Source organism: Spermophilus citellus (genome assembly GCF_964194105.1).
Source record: "Spermophilus citellus genome assembly, chromosome: 9".
NCBI classification, from domain to species: domain Eukaryota; kingdom Metazoa; phylum Chordata; class Mammalia; order Rodentia; family Sciuridae; genus Spermophilus; species Spermophilus citellus.
The window spans coordinates 19,526,918-19,554,551 of record NC_138191.1 but is presented as its reverse complement, the minus strand read 5'-3'; positions in this window follow the sequence as shown (position 1 = coordinate 19,554,551).

The following is a 27,634-nucleotide window of genomic DNA, read 5'->3' as shown; positions in this document are numbered from 1 at the left end:
AGATGAAATTAAAACCTTTCATGATAAAAAAATTAAAAGAATTCACAACTAGAAAGTCTATACTACAGAACATTCTCAACAAAATATTCCATGAGGATGAAGTAAAAAAAACTGAAAACCAGCAAAGGTAGGATATATACTAGAGTAACATTTAACCAAATGAGAAACTAAGACAAATCAAAAACCAGAAATAAATCAAAATGACAGGGAATACAAATCATATCTCAATAATAACCCTGAATGTTAATGGCCTAAACTCATTAATCAAAAGACATAGATTGGCAGAGCGGATTAAAAAGCAAGACCCAACAATATGCTGTCTTCAAGAGACTCACCACATGGGCAAAGACATCCACAGGCTGAAGGTGAAAGGATGGGAAAACACTCATCACTCATATGGATTGCGTAAACAAGCAGGGGTTTTCATTCTCATCTCAGATAAAATAGACTTCAAACCAAAGTTAATCAGAAAAGACAAAGAAAGACATTTCACACTTCTTAAGGGAAGTATATATAAGCAGGACATAACAGTTATACATATTTATGCCCCAAACGATGGACCATCTAGGAACATGAAACAAATCCTTCTCAATTTCAAGAGTTAAATAGACCATAATACAATAACGCTGGGTGACTTTAACACAACTCTCTCACTACTGGACAGTTCTTCCAAACAAAAACTAAATAAGGAAACTACAGAACTAAATAATATAATCAATAATTTAGATTTAACAGACGTATATAGAATATTTTATCCATCAACAAGCAAATATACTTTCTTCTCAGCAGTACATGGCTCCTTCTCTAAAATAGACCATATCTTACGCCACAAAGCAACTCTTAGTAAATACAGAAAGACAGAATTAATACCCTACATTCTATCAGACCACAATGGAATGAAATTAGAAATCAATAATAAAATAAAAAGTACAAGCCACTGTAAAAAATGGAGACCAAATAATACACTATTGAATGATGAATGAATAGTTGAAGAAAGCAAGGATGAAACTGAAAAATTCTTAGAGGTAAATGAGAACACTGATACAATACATCAAAATCTCTGGGATGATATAAAGGCAGTACTAAGAGGAAAGTTTATTTCATTGAACACATTCATTAAAGAATAAAAGTCAATAAATAAATGACCTAACACTACATCTCAAAGCCCTAGAAAAAGAAGAACAAACCAACAACAAAAGCAGTAGAAAACAGGAAGTAATTAAAATCAGAGCTGAAATCAAAACAATTGAAAAAGTTGACAAAACAAAAAGTTGGTTCTTTGAAAAAATAAATAAAATAGATAAACCCCTGACCATCCTAATGAAGAAAAAACTCAAATTACCAAAATATAAGATGAAGAAGGAAATATCACAATGGACATGCCTGAAATACAGAAGATAATTAGAAACTACTACCAAAATTTATATTCAAATAAAATAGGAAATATAGAAGATATCTACAAATTTCTAGAGACATATAACCTACCCAAACTGAATGAGGAGGTCATATACAATTTCAACAGATCAATTTCAAGTAATGAAATAGAAAATGCCATCAAAAGCCTAGCAACCAAGAAAAGCCCAGGACCAGATGGAATCTCAGCCAAGTTCTACAAGATTTTCAAAGAAGAATTAACACCAATACTCCTCAAAGTATTCCAAGAAATAGAAAAAAAGGAAACCATTCCAAACTCATTCCATGAGGCTAATATCACCCTGATACCAAAACCAGATAAAGACACATCAAGAAAAATTCAGATCAATATCCCTGATGAACATAGATGCAAAAATTCTCAATAAAATTCTGGCAAATCGTATACAAAAACATATTAAAAAGATAGTGCACCATGATCAAATGGGGTTCATCCCAGGGATGTAGGGTTGGTTCAACATATGGAAATCAATAAATGTAATTCATCATATTAACTAATAGATTTAAAAACAAGAATCATATGATCAGGGGCTGGGGATATAGCTCAGTTGGTAGAGTGCTAGCCTCGCATGCACAAAGCCCTGGGTTCAATCCCCAGTACCACAAAAAAAAAAAGAAAAGAATCATTTGATTATATTAATAGATGCAGAAAAAGCATTTGACAAAATACAGCATAGCTTCATGTTCAAAACACTAGAAAAACTAGGGATAGTAGGAATATACCTCAACATTGTAAAAGCTACCTATGCTAAACCAAAGGCCAGCATCATTCTAAATGGAGAAAAATTGAAAGCATTCCCTCTAAAAACTGTAACAAGACAAGGATGTTCTTTTTCACCACTTCTATTCAACATGGTCCTTGAAACTCTAGCCAGAGCAATTAGACAAAAGAAAGAAATTAAAGGGATAGGTAAAGAAAAACTCAAACTATCACTATTTGTTAATGACATGATTCTATATCTAGAAGATTCAAAAAATTCCACCAGAAAACTTCTAGAACTAATAAATTAATTTAGTGAAGTAGCAGGAAACAAAATCAACACCCATAAATCAAATGCATTCTTATACATCAGCGATTAACCCACTGAAAGAAAAATTAGGAAAATTACTCCATTCACAATAGTCTCAAAAAATAAAATAAGTAAATAAATAAAATACCTGGGAATCAATCTAATAAAACTCTACAATGGAAACTATAGAACACTAAAGAAAGAAACTAAAGAAAACTTCAGAAGAAGGAAAGATCTGCCATGCTCCTTGATAGGCAGAATTAATATTGTCAAAATGGCCATATTACCAAAAGTGTTATGCTGATTTAATGCATTTCCTATTAAAATCCCAATGACATTCTTCACAGAAATAGAAAAAGCAATCATAAAATTTATTTGAAAAATAAGAGACCCAGAATAGCTAAATCACTCGTTAGCAAGAAAAATGAAGCAGGAGGCATCACAATACCAGACCTTAAACCATACTACAGAGCTATAGTAACAAAAATGGCATGGTATTGATACCAAAATAGACTGTAGACCAATGGTACAGAATAGAAGACACAGAGACAAACCCACTTAAATATGGTTATGTCGTACTAAAAAAAGGTGCCAAAAACTTTCACTGGGAAGAGATAGCCTATTCAACAAATGGTGCTGGCAAAACTAGAAATCCATATGTAGCAAAATGAAATTAAACCTCTATCTCTCACCCTGCATAAAAAAATCTATTCAAAGTGGATTAAAGACTTAGGCACTAGAACAGAGACCCTGTGCCTAATAGAAGAAAAAACAGGCCCTAATCTTCACCACGTTGGCCTGACTTCCTTAACAAGTTTCCTAAAGCACAAGAAGTAAAATCAAGAATCAATAAATGGGATGGATTCAAATTTAAAAGCTTCTTCTCAGCAAAAGAAACAATAAAAGGAGAGAGCCTACAGATTGGGAAAACATCTTTACCACATGCACCTCCGATAGAGCATTAATCTCTGGGATATATAAAGAATTCAAAAAACTTAACACCAAAAAAACAAGTAACTCAATCAATAAATGGGCTAAGGAACTGAACAGACACTTCACAGAAGAAATGCAATCAATCAACAAATATATGAAAAAGTGTTCAACATCTCTAGCAACTAGAGAAATGCAAATCAAAACTACTCTTAAGATTTCATCTCACTCCTGTCAGAATGGCAATCAAGAATATAGGCAACAATAAATGTTGGCGAGGATGTGGGGGAAAAGGTACACTTGTACATTCCTGGTGAGACTGCAAATTGGTGCAACCACTATGGAAAGCAGTATAGAGATTCCTCAGAGAACTTGGAGTGGAACCACAATTTAACCTAGCTATCCCACTCCTCCATCTATACCCAAAGGACTTAAAATCAGCATACTACAGTAATGCAGCCACGTCAATGTTCATAGCAGCTCAATTCACAATAGCTAAACTATAGAACCAACCTAGGTGTCCTTCAATAGATGAATGGATAAAGAAAATATGTTATATATACTCAATGGAATATTACCCAGCTTTAAGGAAGAGTGAAATTATGGAATAAGCCAGTGAATGGATGGAGTTGAAGAATATCATGTTAAGTGAAATAAGCCAATTCCCCAAAACCAAAGTCTGAATGTTTTCTCTAATATGTAGATGCTAATTCACAATAAGGCAGGGGGCACTAGAGAAGAATAGCATTACCTTAGATTAGGTAGAGGGAAGTGAAGGGAGGGGAGGAGAGGGGATGGGGATAGGAAAGATAGTAGAATAAAACAGACATTATTACTTTATGGATATATGTGACTGCATGACCAATATGATTCTACAACATGTACACTCAGAAAAATGAGAAATTATATCCCATCTATGTATGATATATCAAAGTGTATAAATGCATTCTACTTTCATTTATAACTAACTAAAACAAATTAAGAATTAATTGAAAAAAAGAATTAGCAACTGGACAGTATTTCATACAATAACATACAAGACTGATCTACAGTTGTTTCCATGTATTTCATAAAAATGTTAATATGTATTTGCCACAAATACTATATCTGCTATAAAATATATGTTAAGACTATGAATTTGAAGAAAAAAATCCTTATTACTTTAACACATAGAGGATTAAACTTTGGTTTATATCAATACATTAATATTTGATCTTTAAAAAAGTCTTGAATAACTTTAACTGTGCCAATTATGTACAACTAGGCTGGAGTCATAGCTCAGTGGTTGAGTGCCTCTGGGTTCGATTCCTGGTACCAAATATACATATATATATAAAAATTATCATATATATGTGAAAATAATCATATATATGTATATATTTTCATATATATATATATATATATATATATATATGAAAAAACCTTATTCTAAATGCTTGAGAAAATGAGGAATTCATTGGAGTATTCAAGCTGGATGGAAACTTTGAAATAGTAATACCTGAAATATACAGTGTAAGCTGTCCTGTAGAAAGTAGGAATAAATTGAAATACATATTGTAGATGAATTAAAACATTGTTAGGAATTCTTATGTTGTCAGGTTATCATGAGTTATAAGAAACTGCTGAAAGTCATTTATGAAATGATGAAGATTTGGGTATATCTATTATCAAAAATGCATTGCTCAACCTGGGTGTGGTGGTTCATGCCTGTAATCCCAGCTATTCAGGAGGATGAGGCAAGAGGATTTAAGTTCAAGACCAGCCTCAACAACTTATTGAGACCTTGTCTCAAAATAAAAAGTAAAAAGGCCTGGAAATATAACTCGGTGGTAGAGTGTCCCTGGGTTCAAACCTATGTACAAAACAAACAAACAAAATGTTAAGAAATCATTTCCAGGAGCGAAATAGTATCAAAATAGCATACAGTCTTTGCAACAATAATGAAATAATGAATGGCAAGAGAATATTGAAGATAAACGTTTTAAAATGTATCCTCTATAAATATGATTTGAAAGTCATTTATGAAGAGTGTTTGACAATGGATGAAATTATTATCATATATCAATTCACTGAAACAATTTTTAGAAAGTAAGCCCATAAGACTTGTGCATCAGTTATGAGCACTCTGTAGAATATCAAGATATCACTATAATTTTGACTTATATCACAGAAAAAGTGTTTGAGAGGGATGCACAATGATCATTTGCTTGAGTGTAAGGTAATTCTAAAAAGTTCTTGAAGAAGTAGAGAATCCATAGTCACACTTTGGTTTTTGACTATTAACGGATTATAACTTGCTGATACACCTGCAAAGTACTGGGTCCAACCTACAGGCACTATGAGGGAAAACAGAATAAAGAATTGTCCTCCAAAACCTGCAACACTGATGAAAAATCAAGCAAGAAGGTTGTATGACTACAGACTTGATACAAACAGTGAATTTTCACCATCAGATGATTAGATGATAAGTATGTCATTTTTCAAATATAGTGGAACTACTTGGCAAAGTTCCCCTTGGGAAAAAAAAATGAAGAATAGAGCCAATGTACCTCAACCAAAGGTAGTGGGTAACTACTAATTTTAAGGGTGGTATGGGCATATTTGGTTGGTTTCCAAATATACGACTTCTATTAGAGGCCAGAAAAACAACAACAACAACAACAAAGGTATTGGCCTTTGTTTACTCAAGTAATCAATATGTATATCATAACTGCATGGACTGTTAACAAATTTGTGAAGACAAGAAAGGTCTCCTAGGTTTGTTGGATTTCAAAAGACAGCTGCTTAGCCCACCTAAAAGGATGCAATGAGAAACCAACAGGAGGAAGAAAGCATAATGATTGAGGACCTTCCATGGTCCAAGATGGTATTAGATTTGATATGAGAAGCTATATTATTCTCAAATGGTAAGAAAAATGATGATGTCAAAACAAGCCATATGGAGCAAAATCAACAACATATTTGATAACGTAAAATACTTTGAAGTATTTTTCTCCTTTCTACCAAAATTAATTGTTGAACAGGTCATGAAAATCACTTCTTTGATGTTGTGTAATGTATGAAAGAATATCATATTTGCCCAATGTCCTATTTATACAATGGCTTACATATATAAAACCTACTCTATTTTCCTAGTGTTCTATTTATAGGACAATATGTACTTTCATTTTTAAAAGACAATACAGTAAATATAAGTTATAGATTATTATTTCTAATCAATTTTAATGTACCTGTGTCAATTTTGTTGAATTATTCACAGAATTTTAAATTTGATTTTAATGGATTTTTTCATCTATAATGTGAAAGGTTATATATGTGGATTAATGTTTTCATCTCTGTACTCTATCTAGAGAGTAAAGATTTCATGCCTAAAGAGAATAATTTTCTGTGCTTTGTTTTGATTTCAAGATTATTTTTTATTATTGAAAAGATTTCCTCACTTGTGCAAACACTGTTTCTGTAGAATTATATTATTTTTTCTATGTGTACATAAAAAATTCATTAGAATTAGATTAAGCAGGCAAGACTTGTTTCTCAGTCATCCAAGACCTTCCTAAATCAAGTGATCAAATCACCTCTGACAACCTTTTGAATGTTTTTCCTTCCCAAGTTCAGGCCTTACATTTAGAAAAACTAAAATAATATTTCTAGAATATTATTTGCACCTAAAACTATTTGAGATAACCCAAAGAGCATAGGAAAAACATTGAAAATTTGTTATTTTACCTTATAAATGTAAAAATGCTAGAAATATATATGCATATATTATTCATGCTCTATGTTTTTTATCTAGCTAGCTCAACATTTATTGTAGGACCTGCATAGAAAGATTTATCAAATCATAAAAATCACTTAGCCTTCCACAGATTAAATTTAAATAGATAAAACATTATTAACTATCATACTGTGCTCACAATCCATAATATGTTTTTACTCTCAGGGGAAAACTGTGATCAAACACATATGATATAGTTGATGTATTGAACCCCAGGAGAGAGTTTTTGTGTGTGTGTGGTACTGGGGATTTGAACCCAGGGCCTTGGTGCATGCAAGGCAAGCACTCTACCAACTGAGCTATATTCCCAGCCTGAGATTTTCTTCTGTTTCTACATTCTAATTATTATTGGTTACTATTACAATTGACCTCAGCCTTTGGTGTTTGTCATCTACAAGTGATGTTTGACTCTGAAGCATGCCTCAAGCTCTCTGATAAACTCCAAGGGGATTAGCAAGAGTTTTATGGGAAGGATTGCATCAGGGACTTTCAACAGGCTTCCAAGCCGACACTGTTCAAGCAACTTCTGGCCACACCAGTGTGCTGAGTGGGATTTCCAGGACCCATTTTAGTCTGAAAGTAACAACTTCTTATAGGTAAATTACTGATGGAAACCCCAGAAATAAAAATGAGTTAATTGCATTATTCCGTTAGTCTGAATAAATTTCATGAGTTTAATAGAAACTGTTTGCATAAAAAATATCCAGAGTTTTTTTAAATGGATATATCTGGAAGCCCAAACTTCTTTTGGTTTAGTGGACTCTGCCTTTTTGTCTGAACCAAAACAAAGGCATCTAACTCTCACTGATACTCCTCTTCCCCGGCACCACCATCAGAAATTCTTATGGAGTTTCTTAACCTTTCTTGAACAACGTAGCTATTTGAATAGTTCAATAAAATCTGCCTTCTGTTTTTGCCAGGATATAATTGAAAATATTGATTGTCCAAGCGAGGCTATACACAGGAAAGTGTTATACACAGGAAAGATTCTTATTTAATCAGACACAAGAAAAGGAACATACATGGAGCCTACATACATACATGCCCACAAAGCCCTCTGTCAGGGAAACCGTGCAAGACTTTGACAGAGGCAAGAAAGGTTAGGTGGGGTCCTCTCTAGCAAACTCTTCCTCTGGGTTACCTCTACCTTTCATTGTTTTTTTTTTAGCTGTTTAACAGATCTGTACATTATACAAATTAATACAGTAGATATGATTCTTATCTGTGTAAATGCAGGTTGTGTTTGGTGAAGATATAATTATCATCCTGTGGATATGGATTAGTCTCATGTAATTAGGCAAATGTACTTTGACATTCCTTATGTTCCACACACATAACACACACACACCCCTACTCTGTTGCTATTTCTCCCTTAAAATGAATTAAATAAAATCTTTGTCATGTGTTTATTGTGTTTATGTGTTTATTTTACATTTCTGTGAATCACTTTTGTATTTTTTGCTTATAAAACATATTTTTTTAATCATTTAGAGGTCATCTGAGTTACCCAATGAATTCCTCCAACAGAACCAAGTAAACCTCTTTGTGCATTGTCAGAGGAGTGAATTCATGGGGAACTTAAGCCCAAGTTTGTCTTCCCTTGGATCTTAGAGGTGAGTTCCAAGCAGGATTAATTGAAATTTAGCATTGCTAACTCCCCATTTCTTTAGTCTTTTTTATTTCCCCTTGGAAGTAAAGTTTTTGTTTTTTTACTTTTGTTTTGTTTTGCTTGTGCTGAATTATTCCACACTGGTGACAGCAATATCTGAGAACTGGTTTACTCCCTCACAGTTTGGTTCATTTCTCTAGATGGATGACAGAAAGCTCTTCTCTGTGGAGAGAGATGTCAGACAATCCAGTTTGCCATTCTTACTTGTTTATCTGCCCACCTTTATCTCAAAGCTATTTAGTATATACTGGAAGAATAGCTCTTTGATGTTTGCAATGATGAATTTTTTGCTACTGTGCTTATTCTTGACTGGTTGAAGTTGGAAACCTGAAACTATAAGCTCTCTATAGGTCTGTGTATAAATTTTCCTCTAATTCAGAAAGGACTTTATCTCTCTTTGTAAGAGTGTGAAATTATTTCTTATCTTTGGAAATGTTTTAGTTTGCTTTGTCATCACTGTGGCTGAAAGACCCGACAAAAACAACACAGAGGAAGAAAAGTTTATTTGGGCTCATGTTCAGGTTTAGTCCATGGTCAACCAACTCCATGGCCCTGGGTCCAGGTGAGTCAGAACATCATGGTGTAAGAAAGCAGCTCAGAACATGGCAATAGGAAGGAAGGGGGGGGGGGAGAGAGAGAGAGAGAGAGAGAGAGGGAGAGAGAGAGAGAGAGAGAGAGATAGATCTGCTCATCAGGGACAAGATATAAGCTTCAATGGTATTCTCCCACTGACCAGCCTTCAGTTATAACCAGTGAATCCATATCAGTGGATTAATCCACTGATTAGGTTACAACCCTCATAATCCAATCATTTCATCATAAATGTTCTTGTATTGTCTTGCACATGAGCTTTTGGGGGACACCATATACTAAACCATAATAGGAAGGCTCAACATCTCTTATAACATTGTAGTCAATTTGTTGACCAGGGCTGGAGTCTCACATGAAATTTCAGCAGGAGAAAAATTTGCTTCCAAGCTGACTCACATGTTGTCCAAAGGATGAAGTTCATCATGGACTGGTAGGCATGGGTCTTTGGTTTCTCACTGGCTGTTGGCCAAATTCTCCCTCAGTTTCTTGTTACCTGGGCCTCTCGCAGGGTAGTTCATAACATGGCAGTTGACTTCCCTCAGAGTAAATGAGCCGGGGAGTCAGAGGGAGCTCTGAGAAAAGAGGTCTTAGTCTTCATAAAACCAAGTATCTCAAGTGATATTCGTTTCTTCTGCCATATTTGTTTCTGTAGAAGCAAGTCAGTAAGGAGAATAGGTTATGCAAAGGTATGAATAATAGGAGGCAGGATCATTGCTGATCATCTTGCGGGCTGCATATCCTAGACCTTAAGGATGATTTTGTGTGCATGAGTTATAACTGACAATATTATCTATATTATAAATGATATTGAGAAATGTTTAATATTCTTATTAACTCATTAAAGATAGGAATGATAAATGCATTTCATATTAACATAAGTAATATCTCAGTATTATTATGAAAACAGTTTTGACCTTATAGATCCCCAATAGAGAATTCCTGTCCTTAAATATCAGTTTGCTTCAGAATATGAAAGAGCAAATGAAGGACAAAACTTGGAAAGCAAAATATCTGCCTTGGTTTAACATATCTGTGTTTGAAAATAAAATTATAAAATACATTAAAATTATAGCAAAGATCATTCAGTGTTGATGAGCTGATTGATCTCTTAATGCATTTATTTGACTATAATATGAAAGACAATTCTTTATCCTCTTGTAATCTACTCACATACTAGAAATTCTGGGTCTTATCAGAATAAGTCTCTAAACTGGATATTGATGTTATCAAGTTTTTATTGTTTAAGAGAAAGTAAAACAAAGTTTCTTTACTTACAAAACAACTAAGGCTCTTCCCAATCCATGTCAACTACTATGTTTACTTTTAAATGTTTTATTGTCACTTTTATTAAATAATTAACCATGAAGTGTTTCTCAATCACCCAGGATCCTGTCTTATTAGTGTCCTCTTACAACTTTTTCTTTTCCACTCAAAATTGGATATCAATACATCAAAAATAAATAAATTAATATTTTTTAAAAAAGCTTTTAAAGTTTCTCTGCACCAAAAACTGTCTTTCCAGTCCCCTGGAAAACCACAACTCTTTGTTCTTTTGTCTGTAAAAAGAGAAGTATTAGAAATAATTAAATCTATTTGATGTGCTTCTACTGTAACAGCTACATGGGGAAGCTGTCAAGTCAGAAAAGATGCTCAACCCGCCCTAGGTGGGATTTGCAGAAGAAAAAAAATGATATTAATATAAATACTTTGGGAATTGTATGCTTCCTTGGAAGTTTCTGAATATTTCTCAATGCTCTTGCTGCTATAATATATTGGGTTTTTTAGAGGGAAAAACACTGAAAAACAAATCTGATGAAATAGTTCTGCTTCATTTTCCTATATTTATCAGAATCTTAAGGTACTTTGATATTGGGCAATAGCGGTTTAATGTTATCAGTAAGAATTTTGCACATTATTGAAATGTTTAAGTTGCCATGTTTTACTATAATTTACATAAAGCATCTTCTTAGTCAATGGGTCTTAGATTGGGATGCACATCAGACTTATTGTTGGAGTTCTATAAAAATACAAATATCCAGACATTGCTCTATATTTACTGAATCTGTTTACTTCATATTATTAGGAAAAAGAACTTCTATGTCAGGATTGCTCAATGTTAAATTTAAGAATTTCCTCATCTTTATTTTGTGGGTCAAACATCCCAATTTCCTCCATAGCTGTATTTTTTCATTTTATGAATTTTCATCAAACCTTTCACATTTGAAAATTATCAGTTATAAACGAATTACAGCCACTAGGCCTCTGTTGTGCCAGTAAGTGAAGACAAATACAAACAAGCAAAGGTTATATATTCTGAGCTTTCTCTAGCAAAGGAGGCAGAATTCATTACTTTGTGTTTGGTGGAGAATCACTGACAGGCAGAGGAAAGGGAATTTAGCATCAAAAGAGTGGGTAAGAGGAGAGCACCCCCCACTCTTCCTACCCACCCCCCACCCCCACCTCTGCAGGTCATTGCCATGGGGAAGCTGTATGTGGCTAACCAGAAGCAGGGCATCCTATATGATTAGTTAGAGGACCACATTTGGCTTTCTCAGGTTGGTCCTAAAATCAGTGGTGGTCTTAGGACAAACTAGAGAAGTTGTCTTTCATTAATTAAGTCCTGGCCTTTTGGGACCAGTTGCTGCCAGGGTCACAGTTGGGCTTTCTTGAGCTGGTTGCTACAGTGTGGGTCAGTTCATTTGTACATACTGACTGCTGTCTGTCTTACCGCTGTTTACCAATCATTTTTGTTTCACTCAGACGCTTGCTTGAAGTCTCTGCTGTAAGATACAGACCAGCATTTGTCTTCACCAAAGGACAGTCACAGTGACTGGCTTGAGAGAAGGGACAGCACCAGGTACTACAAACTACTGACACTTCAAAGGGTAATCTTTCAGTCCACATTTCTGTGCTAATATTGCTTAGAAAACATTCAGAGTACAACCGTGGTCTGAATTTCTAGGTTAGGATTTCCAGGGCTCATTTTTAGTCTAGAGATAAATAGCTTCATGAAGGCAAACTTCTTACTCAAGATCTGGCAGAACAAGAATTTGCTGTCTGGCTGTGATGGTGTATGCTTGTAATCCTAGCAACTCAGGAGGTTGAGGCAGCAGGATTGCAAGTTCAAGGCCAGCCTCAGTAACTTAGTGAGGCCCTAAACAATTTAACAAGACCCTCTCTCAAAATATAAACTAAAAAAAATGCAGACTTAATGAACTGGCAAAGGGATATGTTTTAGAGGCTAATAGAGTAATTAGCTTTGATGGTGTTGATATTGTTTTACTGGTCTATCTTCCCTGCAAATATACAGGTGTTCCTCAATAGGATTCTGCCCTAACAAATCCTTTGTAAGCTGAAAATACTATAAGTCGAAAATGCATTTAATACACCTAGCCTACTGCACATCATAGCTTAGCAAAACAGCACACTACACAGTATTGGTTGCTTCCCCTCAGGATTACGTGTGCTGTGTCTGGCTACCACCACCCAGGATCACAGCAGAGCATTGTACCACATCATCTAGCCCAGAGAAAGATCAAAATTCCAAATTCCAACTATGGTTTCTACTGAATGCCTATTGATTTCGAACCATCATAAAGTAGAAAAATTGTAAGATGGACCATCATAAGTAGGAGATTGTCTCTGTTCCTAAGATTTCTGTAATGTAAAATAATTTAGTAAACTCTACACTTGTAAATTCAAATGAGACATGTAAGAGTGATATCTGATTATCCCTGAACCCCAAATCAGAAATTCTGAATTCTGGATCTCCTTATTTTCTGTGCAATATAATTATTTGCTCAGGTCTTAACTAGACAAATGGATTGTGCAACTGGGGCCTTAGCTAGAGTGTCTCATTTGAAAATGAGCCTCATGTGGGCTGGGATTGTGGCTCAGCAGTAGAGGGCTCGCCTAGCATGGGAAGGACCCGGGTTTGATCCTCAGCACCACATAAAAATAAAGGCATTGTGTTGTGTCCCTCTACAAAAAAAAAAAAAAAAAAAAATTATCTCGCCCTCTCTTAAAAAAAAAAAAAAATAGAAAATGATCTTCATGTAATCCAGTATGGCCAGCCACTCTCAAGGAATAAGGGTTGACTTTACTTATGGAGCTTATGCCTCATTGGGAATATGATACTGTCTTACAGGAGTCCTATTCTTGAAACAGCAATTTAAAAAGATCACTTCCCGGAAAAACCAGGGTTCTTAGCAAATTAGAGGGATCTTCAGAAGAGAGGGATTTACTGAAATGTACAGGGACTGCAAGTGAAGTCCTACAACATATATCTTCCAGGTTTTGTGCAAATTCAAATATATGGTGTGTCGGCACGTACTAAGTAAAGATTGCTGCTATCTGACTGTTTTTGATCTACAAAGACACCATTTTCATAAAGTCAATAAGAAGTATTCAATTCACATTAGATACCGCACCTTTCTTTCCTTTCCCAATTCCCCTGCCTGTTTCTGTAACTTACATGAATGTAGGGAGTCTGGGAGACCAGAAGGCTAGGCCTCTATCCTTATACCCATTGACTTCATGTCTTGTTCCTCTAAGGGAACAAGCAGGTGTGTCTCGTCCCTCAGCCTCTCCAGGGAGAGAGCAGAGTCTTCTCAGAACCATCTTCCCTATTTTAATAAGTAGGACAGAGGGGACCTGGTGCTGAGGGGGCACTGGCTTCTCTTTCCCCGGTGTGGAGGGAAGAATGGGGACAATGAAGCCTGAAGTCTCCTTCTACATCTCCCTCAATCCGGGAGCAACTTCTGCTGTCCTAGAAAAGTGTCAAAGAGGAGCCTTTGCCCAGAGGAGGTGCTCACCAACCATTTGATAATGACTTACTGAATCCGCCTCTGGTGTTACAGTACTCCTCCTGGCCATGAGGAAAGATGTGTGCTCTGGCAAAGGGTCCCTCTCCTCGTCCTTCTCTCACTATGTGCCTGGGGATCCAGAGGGTCTGCCCCCAGAGACTGTTGTTGTTATTAAAAGTACTACTGAAACATTTATAAATTGCCCTTTTTATGGTTCCATTATAACATTTATCCATTTCTTTAAATGGAGCAGAAACTTCAAGAAACAGTGCACTGGGCCTTTCTCAGTTGGGAAAGACCCCACCCTAGAGGGTTGCAGTGTATCTAAGATGAAGTAGGCACTTGGTGTAGAAGCAGTCTTGCTCCCAGTTCTGCCCACCCTCCCCCTCTTCTCGAAGGGAGTGCCTCTTAGGAAAAGCCCACAAAATAAATTCTAAGCTGACCAGAGACCTGGGGCTGCCCAGCCTTCCCTCCGCTTCCTCTAGGTGGGTGGGCCATCTCCTCTCCAGCACAGGACTGAGCCTGAGGTCCACCCAGGAGGGGCCAGCCCTCCAGCCTAGCTTCTCCGGCCTTAGCAGCCAAAAATCACACATGGGGAATATACAGGAGATGCTGCAGAGATTTTCTCCAGGAACAAACTCCTAGCCTGGGTGCAGTCACCTGGGGCACCCAGAGCCTCTGAATCTCAGAAACACCCACACTCAGCTTGGGAAAGATCACAAATTGGGGCCCTGGCCTCTGGAGGCAACAGCCTTGGCCTGTAGATGCAGCCACCAAAGATTAAAAATGTGTTGAGGGGGAACAATTAGGTCAGCCAGCTTATTAACTTGCTAATACAGGGAGAATCCTGAGGGAGGAAGAGGATAATAGTACAATAGCTACCATTTACCTTGTGCCAGTAAATGGGCTAAATGTTTTACAGACATTATCTGCTTGAATCCTAGCAGTTATCCTAGAATATAGATATTGTTTGTTTCACTCTGTAGAGAAGGAAATTTGAGAGCAAAGAAAGGTTTAGTAACTCTGAGTAAGGGAGGGAAGATGCCAGGCCAGATCTGCCTCCCAAGCACTTTTTTTTTTTTGGCCTTTATGTGACTTTATTTTATTTTATTAATATTTTTTTTAATCATTCATGCTAGTGAGGTTAACATCAGGGATTCACATCGTTGCTTCTGGAGTGGACTGGGACAGTCCCCACTGGCAGCACATCCCCAGAGTGCCAATGTGGCAAAGAGGTAATGAGGCAGGAGATGGATTATCGAAAGGCAGATAGAAATGGGGACCTCAGAGAATGGGATCCCACAACCCCAGAGCACAACCCTAGGCTAAACTTTGGGGGATCTTTCTGTTTGTTGGTTGTTTGGTTGGTGGGTGGGTGGATTTGGGGCTACCTGGCTAGAAGGCCCCACTCGAGCTCCAGTATCTGTGTAATCTGTTTGTTACCCAGGCTTCCTTGAGTACCCTAACATTAATCAACCCCAAAGAGTTGTTTTGAATCGAAACCATTCTTTGGTTTTAGGGAATAAGTACAGGGCGATTTCAGGCTAACAGAAACATTAAACCATCCCATTATAGCAATAAGAAATCACAATTGTACTCTCTTGGTTGAGCCAAAAGAAGAAGAAAATCAAGGGAGACTCCCCAATGCAAGGTTAGTTCCTCATCAAAACAGTATAAAGATCCCCAGACAGGGCTGGGGATGTGGCTCAAGCGGTAGCGCGCTCGCCTGGCATGCGTGCGGCCCGGGTTCGATCCTCAGCACCACATACCAACAAAGATGTTGTGTCCGCCGAGAACTAAGAAAAAATAAATTTAAAAAAAAAAAAAAAGATCCCCAGACAAAGAGCCACTGACAGACCATCTTTGGGACCCCTCCCATGGGTAGGAGCTTTCCTTGTTTGCTTCTAATAAATCTGCTACTGAATTCTCTCCCTTGGTTATCTGCGGACTTCATTCTTCAGGTGCATTGGACATGAACTCTCCAGCGCTCACACAATCCTGTGTTACAGTGGGGGCATGTACTCCTACCATACACTCCTTCAGGCCCAGCTGTCTCCTACAGCTATGGCTTTCCCACCGAATCCCAGTGGCTGCCCTTTCCACTTGACCTGCATCTTAGGAATGGTACTACAGTGTGGATATGGTTTGAGTGCCATCCCCAAAGCTTCAAGTGCTGGTAACATGGTCCCCAGTGTGGTGATGTCCAGGGGTGTTAGAACCTGTAGGAGGTACGGTCTAGTGGGAGGTAATTAGTTCATGGGGCCAGCACCCTTGGGAGGGATCAATGCTGGTCCGAGGAGTGGATTAGTGGCTGTTATAAAACAAGCTCAACTGCCTTTCCTCTCTCTCCCTCTTTCACACCTTCAACCATGATGCTATCTGCCATATGGTGACGTAGCCAGAAGGTCCTCAGGAGAGCCAAGCAGATGCTGGCATCAAGCTCTCGGACCTCACTGTGAATTAAATAAATCTCTTTTCTATACCAAATACCCAGCCTCCATTATTTTATTGTAGCCAAATAAAATGGACTCAAATAGACACAACTATGAATCATTATCTCTTGTTTTTTCTGATCCTGTTCATTCCCTTGTCTCTTGTTCTGCCATGAAACTTGTCTCAGTCGCCCTGTGTGGGAGTCCCCAGGGGTTTCCTCCCTGATACACTACCTAGTTCCTCTCTTTCTTAAACTTGGGATATGTCTGCCTTCTTGGTCCAGGGACCGAGTGGCTCCCATGCCTCCTCTTTACTTCCCAGTCCCCTTCCACCAATGCTTCTCTGACCTGAGATGTTCCGACTCTTTAACACCAAATATACACGTTCTGAGTGCCAGGCTTATGGGTGAGACTTTGGAACAATTGTGCTTTAAGACGGAACAGCTGGATATGCAGGCAGAGAGGAGGTCAAGGAGACTGGGGTGGGGTGCAAGTCAATGCTATGGAAATGGCCCAAGAGTGAGGCACAGGGGTGAGGGGGAAGGTCGGGGGTAGGGGGAAGGGGAGTTCCTAGTTTGTGAGAGGCTGAGGGTGGAGATGTGAGGGGCCCTGATGTTGGAGGAGGAGGAGGAACTTTGACTTGGAGCTGACTATAGCATCATCAGAGCTCCTAGAAAAGGCAGAGGGCAGAAGTGGGTACTGCTTCTGAGGAGGAGCATGCAGGAGTGCCTAGTTCAGAGGACGTGAAGGGGCAAGCCAGGACTATGCCTGACCCTGTTGGGAGCACACAGACAAACAGACAAGGAGCATGGGTGGTAGGGGAAGGGAGCTGACCCTTAGGCTCTCCCCCATGCTCTTGGGAGGGTCCCTCCATCACTATCCAGGATTGCCAGCTGGATCCAAGGGTAGTTAAGGTAGTTGATCAGCAGAGAATTCTCACCTGTTCTCTGCTAATCATTTCAGTCTCTTCCAGACAGACTTTTCTTAGGGTGACTGATAAGTATCGGTGTCTACATTTTAGCCAGCCTGTGATCTTTGTCTTTCCTTCCCTGTCAGGAGTGGTGGACAGAAAGCCCTTTACCATTATGTCAAAGGAAGCTGCAAAACTGGAGGATTATAATGCATGTGGCGCCATCTAGTGGTCAGAGGTCCAACTGCACCCCAGCAGACAGCTACCATCTGCAGGCAGTTTTAGCTCCTTACTTGGCAACCTTTCTTTCTCAGATTGAGCGTACATGAAAATCACCTGAGATGCTTCTTAAAAATGAATGCTCCTGTCTCCAGAGTCAAGAATGGAATACAAGAATGTCTTTTTCTAACTAGAATCTCAGGTGTTTGTGAGGCAGCTTTCTGGACCACACTTTGAGAACCAGTCTCATGGACTGTATCTCCTAAGTATCCTGTTTTGCATGTGTTATTATATAAACTTGCCTGGCTTTGAGGACCTACTAGCTATTTTTATTCTGTATCTTCAGGCAGAATTCAGAATTTAGTTACTATTTTGAAACTCCAAAAATTGCTGCACTGATTAACTCGGTTGCCTGAGTCCTCAATCTCAGTACCACATCCCCAATTCCCAAGTGACCCTTCTCATAGTTTCAAGAATCAACAGAATGTATATAGATCCCGAAATAACTTTATTAGAGGGAATCAACTTATGCGATTTTGGAGACTGAGAAGCCCTCCAAGATTTGTAATTAGTAAGCTAAGGACTCAGGAGAATCGATGGTTTTAAGTTCTAGTCCAAAGGCTGGTAGGCTCAAGACCCAAGGAAAGCTGATATTTCCATTAGGATCTGAAGACAGGAAAAGTTCAGTGTCAAGTTCAAGCAACTCCAGCAGGAGGAGTTTCCTCTTACTTGTGGGAGGAACAGGGGCTTGCTCTATTCAGGCCTTCAACTGATCAGATAAAATCCACCCACATTAGGGAAGACAACCTGCTTTAACTCAGTCTTCCAATGACTCAAATGTGACTCTTCACCCGAAATACCACAATATCACTCTTCTTGATATTCCTAAATATGACCTAAATACTATGATTAGAAAATCAATACTTAAATACTTTCTTATAAAATCAATACATCGCATGCTATATGATAAATGAAAAAAAGAGATTGGAAAATAACAATATTCCATATACTCACACAGTTGTGTTCCTGTATTTCTCTCACAACCCTCCTTCACTACCCACATTCCCTTTGTTTTTTAGCAAGCACCTCATCTGACCATGGCTCTTCACCTTATTCCTCCCATAAGACATCTTTCTGAATTGGGCCATTTGGTTTCTCCTTGATTTAATCACAAGGCCTGGCAATACCACAAGAGAGCCTGAGAAATCCCCTGCTCTCCAGATGTGCCCTTCTTGACCTCCACTGTCAGGAGCAGTAGCTCAGTCCCCCCTCAGTAGTCCAGATTGGTCACCCCACCAACACCCTAACTCCCTTCTTGTTGACTCAGAGGCATGAGGAGCCCAACAGAGTAGAGTGGCAGTCTCCACTTGCAGTTCAGTGGAATTACTGTGTCTCCTAGTGGAAGCTTTCCTTCCTTTGGAGTTGAGACTCCCTGAGCATAAGGTCACAAGAACAGGAAGCAAAAATGTTGCTAGTTGGGGTCACTAGCAACAGAGCAGAGCAGAGCACACACAGCCTTTTGGAGAGACTGCCCCAGCCCTGAGAGGCATTGCCCGCTAGCTAGCGCTGTAACTGAATCGCTGTGACTCAATCTCTGCAAAAGCCTTTATCAAACCAGCTGCTTCAGGGTGGTGGGGAACATGGTGAGGCCAGTGAATTCCATGTCCAGGGACCCTTGCCCTATTTCCTCCTTCCTGACTGCCTCTGAACCTGTGTTTTACTGACTTCAGATTCTAACTGACATGCAGACTCTTCCTGAGTCTCAAGCCTGCCAGTCTTTGGACTAGAAGTATACCACAACTCTCCTGATTCTCCAGCTGGCTCTCTGCATGTCTTGGGGTATGACAATTTCTGTAATTTCAAGAATCAAATGAAGAAATGAATGAATAAACTCCTAACGGTTCTGTTTCTGGGAAAACTCAGACTAATGTAGATCTGGGTACTGGGTAACATTTGACTAAATATCTGGGAAAACCATGGCCCAATCAAGTTGACACATAAAATTAACCATACAATCCTTTTTCCTTCTTTTAGGTACCAGCATATTTCCCATTACCAAACCAGAATGCTGGTAATTATCCTTGAGTCTGTCTTCTTCCTTACTCCCTCATAGCTATTAAACGATGGTTTTATGATGAGTTTGTCTCATAAACTTATATCTTTGATCCGGGTGCGGTGGCTCATGTCTGTTATTCCAGCTCTTTGGGAGGCTGAGGCAGGAGGATTGCAAGTTCTATGCCCACCCCGGCAAAACAGTTAGAACCTATTTCAAAATAAGAATTTTAAAAAGGTCAGAGACATAGCTCGGTGGTAGAGCACCCCTAGATTCAATCCCAAGTACTACAAATGAATGAACAAATAAATACTTTAAATAACTAATTAATTAATTAAAAAAATAAACATTTGTCCTCTCCTCTCTATCTCTGCTACTATTTGAGTTCAGACCCTTATACACTCTTTCTCAATAACCTCCTAACACAGTAAATATCTTATGCTTGGCAAGCCATATGGTCTCAGTCACAACTACTCAGTTAGAACTATCAAAAGCAAGATTCAAAATAGAAAAGTTCCCTGGATGGATTTAATAGAAAAATGGAGATGTCAGGGGAAAGAAACAGGAGACTTGAAGAAATTATCTACTCTTAAGAATAGAGAGCAAAATATTTTTTAAAGTAAATAGAGCCCTGTGAGTCACCAATATAAAAGTTCCAATATTTATTTCACTGGAGTGGAAGGATGTAAGGAATATGAAATTCAGTGCGGGAGATTGATATCTCTCTCTCTCTCTCTCTCTCTCTCTCTCTCTCTCTCTCTCACACACACACACACACACACACAAACTTCCCAATTTGATGAAAGACAAAACAAACTGGATAAACTCAAAGAAAACCATGTGGAGACACATTAGCAACTGCTGAAAACCAAAGATTAAAAAAATATATATTGAAAGTACCAGAGAAACACAACATATCATACAGAGAAAAACAATGATTCTGGTTATGGATTTTTCATCGAAAATCATGGAGGCCAAAAGGCAGTGGTATAGCATCTGTATATTGAGAGAAGGGGATGACAACCCAGAATGCTATGTCCAAGAAAATACCCTTGAGGGTATGTCTGCATAGACAGACATTCTCAAGTGAAGGAAAATTAAAGGAATTTGTCACAAATCAACCTGCTCTTTTATAGGAAATGCTCAAAGAAGTTCTATGTGCTAAAGAGCAATGATACCAGAGTTAATGTGGAACTCTGGAATGAAGAAGGAAAAAAATAGTAAGTCTCTGGGTAAACACAATGAACTATTTTCCTCTCTCTTAATTTCTTTTTTTAAAAATATTTTATTTTAGTTGTAGTTGAACACAATACCTTTATTTTATTTTTATGCGGTGCTGAGGATCGAACCCAGGGCCTTGTCCTGGTAGACAAGCACTCTACCGCTGAGCCACAACCCCAGCCCCTTAATTTCTTTAACATGTACATTACTCTTGAAAGCAAAAGTCTAACATTGTCCGGTGGGTTTCCAATATATGTGGATGAAATATATTTGAAAATTAAAGAGTGGGAACAAAGACTTAAATGGTTGCAAGACTTGTACATTTTCCTTGAAGGGATAAAATATTAATTTTATATAGACTGTAGAAAGAGGAAAGGAAAAAACAAAAGACTAAAATAAGAGGTCTAAATAAAACACAAATGATAAAATGGTAAATCCAATCAAAATATGATGTTCCATATAAATGGTCTAAATATATCAATGTTAAAATGAACATTTCCAGATTGGATTTTAAAAAATCGAGACCTAATTATTTCTGTCTTAAAAAGACCCACTTTAAATATAAAAGCACAGATTAAAGGCTGAAGGATGTAAAAAGGCATACCAAGCAAAAAAACAAATGAACAAAGTAATCATCAGAACAAGGAATATTACCAGGGATAACGAAAGTGATCACAATTGATTAAGGGGTTCATTAAGCAAAAATTCATAACAATCCTACATGTATATGCACCTAATGACTGAATTTTTTTAAAAAAGGAAAAAAAACTAATAGAGCTGAAAGGAGAAATCAATAGACCTATAATTATAACTACAGATTTCAACACTCCCTTCTCAGTGATGATAGAAGAGAAGGAAAATCAGCAATGGATAGAAAACTGAGGAACACTTTTGAAACGATTTGACCTAATTGACAAATATAGAACACCCCACTCAATAACAGCATCATACACATTTTTCTCAAGTACACATGAAACTTGGACAGAGATCATTTTCTGGGCCTTAGTGAAATAAAAAAAAAGTGAAATTATACAAAGTATATTCTCTGACAACAGTGTAGTCAAACTAGAAATTGACAACACAAAAATAATGGGAAAATCTTCAAGGATTTGTAAATTAATTTTTAAAATTCTACATAACTCATGCATGAACAAGGAAGTCAAAAGTAAAACTAGAAAATATTTTTAACTTAGTGAAAATAAAATTATAACATATTAAGATGTAAATAGGATCCTGAAGATGGCGGCCAAGGGAGTGCAGCACACCAGTATGCTGCGCCACTGTGCGGGAGAAACACGAGGTGAAATGGCTGAAGTCTACCTTGGTGGGAATCCCCAGTGAAATTGAGGTGCTCCAGAATCTAGAGGTCAGAATTCCAGCGCGCGGGATTCGGCTGCAGGGGCTTGGTTGCGGGCGATTTCTCCGCATGGAGGGAAGCAGTACTTGGTCGGCGGACCGCCCCGTGGATGGAGTCTGGGACGCGCCCGAGTTAATTAGCCGCGAGTTACCAGAGAGGGAATACAGCGAAGCGGATTCTGCAGGCTCCTGCCAGTGGCACACTGGCTGCGCTGAGTGCTGAATTCCAGTTTTGAAATAGAGGAGAGAATCGGTCCAGTTCGATTCCCGACACCGGTCGGAACACGGAGGAGGACTGCAGCCGCCATCATGGAGAGCTGATGTAATCATCCCTGTTTTCTACTGATCTCAGCCCATTCAACTACAGAACAGGTGATTCCAGGCTGGTATTTGCCTGCGTCGCGCAGGCAGATCGCCCAGGCTCGGGATTGGAAACTCTGAGGAGAATACTCTTCAGGCCTCACCCCTGGCAAGGCAAGGCGGGCGCCGGGCTTTGAGCGGCCAGATTCTAGTTCCCCGGGTTGCTTTGGCCCAGGGCGGGAGATCCTTCTTGGCCCGGGGCTAGGGAACCCGCGGCGACTGTGTCTTTGACCCTGCCCCTGGCTGAGCGTACACTGAGCTGGGAGAGGTTGGAGCTGCCAGGCTCGGGCTCCCGGGGCTGCCTGGGCCTGAGGCTGGGGTACCTCTGTGGAGCCTGCTCCGAGCAGAGTGTGGCAGGGATCAGAGAGGCTGGGTTCTGGCTCTCGTGGCTGCTTGAGCCCAGGGCTGCGGAGCCTGTGGGGACCGCGAGCTGAGGCCAGCCACAAGTGAAACTTGCGAAGAGCGGCAGCGGGACTCTGTCTCCTGGAACAGTTTTGACCCAGAGCTGGGGAGCCCGCGGGAAGTGCGTCTTAGACTCTGCTCCCAGGGGAGCGTGCACCGAGCAGGAAGAGTTTGGTGAGGCCAGGCTTGGGCACCGAGCAGGGAGAGTCTGGTGCGGCCAGGCTTGGGCTCCCGGGGTGGCTTTGGCCTGGGATTGGGGAACCCGCGGCGGTAGCCCTGAGGAGCCTGCTCCTAGCAGAAAGTGGCGGGGATCGGAGAGACCGGCTCCTGGCTCCCGAAGCGGCTCTGGCTCAGGGTTGGGGATCCTACAGGGACTGCTTCTTGGTCCGGGTCCTGCTGGGTGCTGCAGGGGCCTGGAGGGCAGAGTGGAGTTGCCTCCTGTGCCCAGAGCAGGCTAAGGGTCCCGCCGGTGTGGTATCGCGACACCCCAACTGCAGCTGGGGCCGAGGAGAGTAGCCGCCCACGCCTGGAACAGGACCAGCGACCCGACGGCAGGGTAGCCAAGTCAACCCACTTGGAGTGGAGGCCGTGAAGAGCTGCCATCTGACCCTGCAAGGTAGGCAGTCCTGCGTCCCACTGGCAGGACAGGCTCGGCAGCCGGCCAGTGTGGTGGACGAGTAGCATCGAGGCAGTCACGTCACACTGGTTGGAGTGGGGGTTGAACAGAGCCGCCGCCAGCGTCCGGAAGGAGCCCAGAGACCCGTTGGAGAGGCAGTTAGGTACCCCCACTGGGAGTGGGGGTTGAGCAGAACTGCCGCCCAGGCCCGCAGGGTGGGCAGATCTGAGACCCACCGGTGGAACAGGCTTGGAGGCCAACCAGCGTGGTAGACACATCACATCAATTGGAGTAGGGGTGGAGAAGAGCTGCTGCCCACGTCCGGATCAGGACCAACGATCCGAGGATGTGGTAGGAACGTCACCGCAATTGGAGTGGGGGCAGAGTAGAGCAGCCACCCGTGCCCGCAGGGCGGGCAGACCTACGACCAACCAGCGTAGTGGATAGATCACCCTGATTAGAGGAGGATCACAGCCACTACCCGCCCTACAAGAGAGATATCCCAAATATACAAGAGCAACATAAATAAACAGGGGGAAAAATTTCAAAAACACAACAGTTTCACGAAGCAGAAAGAAATGCAAGCAACATGAAAAGACAAGGAAAGAAAGGACCACAAGCAATGCAGGTCAACTCAACTCTAGAAGAGGTAATAGCTGCAACAGATGGAATGTCAGATAAAGAGTTCAGGATATACATGCTTCAGATGATCTGGAGTCTCAAGGAAGACATGAGACAGCAAAATCAGACAATGAAAGATCACATTGACAAGGAACTACAGAAACAAATCCAGGAAGTAAAAGATCAATTTCACAGGGAGTTAGAAGTAATAAAAAACAAACAAATAGAAATCCTAGAAATGCAGGAAGCAATAAACCAACTTAAAACCTCAATTGACAATACTACCAGCAGAATAGATCACTTAGAAGATAGAACATCAGACAATGAAGACAAAGTATTTCAACTTGAGAAGAACATAGACAGTTCAGCAAGACTGCTAAGAAACCATGAGCAGAACATCCAAGAGATATGGGATAACATTAAAAGACCAAACTTAAGAGTCATTGGGATACAGGAGGGCACAGAGCTCCAAACCAGAGGAATGAACAATCTATTCAATGAAATAATACGAGAAAACTTCCCAGACTTGAAGAATGAAACAGAATCCCATATCCTAGAAGCCTACAGGACGCCAAAAGTGCAAAATCATAAGAGATCCACACCTAGACACATTATAATGAAGATGCCCAACATACAGAATAAGGAGAGAATTTTAAAAGCTACAAGAGAAAGAAAGCAGATTACATTTAGGGGCAAACCAATCAGGATAACAGCTGATCTCTCAACACAGACTCTGAAAGCTAGAAGATCCTGGAATAACGTATTTCAAACACTGAAAGAAAATGGGCTCCAACCAAGAATCGTGTATCCGGTGAAATTAAGCTTCAGGATGGAAGATGAAATTAAAACCTTTCACGATAAACAAAAGTTAAAAGAATTTGCAGCTAGAAAACCATCTCTTCAAAAAATCCTTGGCAAAACATTACAGGAAGAGGAAACTGAAAATAACATTGAAAACCATCAGTGGGAGGTAGGACAGTAAAGGGGGGAAAGTAACCAAAGAGGAAAACTAATCAGGTTTAGTAACATAAAAAAACAAATATGACTGGAGGAACAAACCAAATCTCAATAATAACCCTAAATGTTAATGGCTTAAACTCACCAATTAAGAGACACAGCCTAGTCTAATGGATCACAAAACAAGATCCAACAATATGTTGCCTACAGGAGACGCATTTGATAGGAAAAGATATACATAGACTGAAGGTGAAAGGCTGGGAAAAATCATACCACTCATATGGACTGCGGAAACAAGCAGGAGTGTCCATACTCATATCAAACAAAATAGATTTCAAGCCAAAGTTAATCAAAAAGGATAAAGAGGGACACTGCATACTGCTCAAGGGAACCATACACCAACAAGACATAACAATCATAAATATATATGCCCCAAACAATGGTGCAGCTACGTTCATCAAGCAAACTCTTCTCAAGTACAAGAGTCTAATAGACCACCATACAATAATCATGGGAGACTTCAACACACCTCTCTCACCACTGGACAGATCTTCCAAACAAAAGTTAAATAAGGAAACTATAGAACTCAACAACACAATTAACAACCTAAACTTAATTGACATATATAGAATATACCACCCAACATCAAGTAGTTACGCATTTTTCTCAGCAGCACATGGATCCTTCACAAAAATAGATCATATATTATGTCACAGGACAACTCTTAGACAATATAAAGGAGTAGAAATAATACCATGCATCCTGTCTGATCATAATGGAATGAAACTGAAAATCAACGGTAAAAGAAGGAAGGAAAAATCATGCATCACGTGGAGAATAAACAATAGGTTACTGAATGATCAATGGGTCATAGAAGACATCAAGGAGGAAATTAAAAAATTCTTAGAGATAAATGAAAACACTGACACAACATATCGGAATCTATGGGACATATTGAAAGCAGTTTTAAGAGGAAAATTCATTGCTTGGAGCGCATTCCTTAAAAAAAGAAAAAACCAACAAATAAACGATCTCATATATCATCTCAAAATCCTAGAAAAAGAAGAGCAAAATAACAGCAAAAGAAGTAGAAGGCAAGAAATAATTAAAAGCAGAGCTGAAATTAATGAAATTGAAACAAAAGAAACAATTGAAAAAATTGACAAAACCAAAAGTTGGTTCTTTGAAAAAATAAATAAAATTGACAGACCCTTAGCCATGCTAACGAAGAGAAGAATAGAGAGAACCCAAATTACTAGCATACGGGATGAAAAAGGCAATATCACAACAGACACTTCAGAAATACAGAAGATAATCAGAAATTACTTTGAATCCTTATACTCCAATAAAATAGAAGATAGTGAAGGCATCGATAAATTTCTTAAGTCATATGATCTGCCCAGATTGAGTCAGGAAGATATAGACAACCTAAACAGACCAATAACAATAGAGGAAATAGAAGAAACCATCAAAAGATTACCAACTAAGAAAAGCCCAGGACAGGATGGGTATACAGCAGAATTTTACAAACCCTTTAAAGAGGAACTAACACCAATACTTTTCAAGTTATTTCAGGAAATAGAAAAAGAGGGAGAACTTCCAAATACATTTACGAGGCCAACTTCACCCTGATTCCTAAACCAGACAAAGACACTTCAAAGAAAGAAAACTACAGACCAATATCTCTAATGAACCTAGATGCAAAAATCCTCAATAAAATTCTGGCGAATCGGATTCAAAAACATATCAAAAAAATTATACACCATGATCAAGTAGGATTCATCCCTGGGATGCAAGGCTGGTTCAATATACAGAAATCAATAAATGTTATTCACCACATCAATAGACTTAAAAATAAGAACCATATGATCATCTCGATAGATGCAGAAAAGGCATTCGACAAAGTACAGCATCTCTTTATGTTCAAAACTCTAGAAAAATTAGGGATAACAGGATCATACCTCAACATTGTTAAAGCAATCTATGATAAGCCACAGGCCAGCATCATTCTGAATGGAGAAAAATTGAAGGCATTCCCTCTAAAATCTGGAACAAGACAGGGTTGCCCTCTCTCACCATTTCTGTTCAACATAGTCCTCGAACCACTGGCCAGAGCAATTAGACAGATGAAAGAAATTAAAGGCATAAAAATAGGAAAAGAAGAACTTAAATTATCACTATTTGCAGATGATATGATTCTATACCTAACAGACCCAAAAGGGTCTACAAAGAAACTATTAGAGTTAATAAATGAATTCAGCAAAGTGGCGGGATAT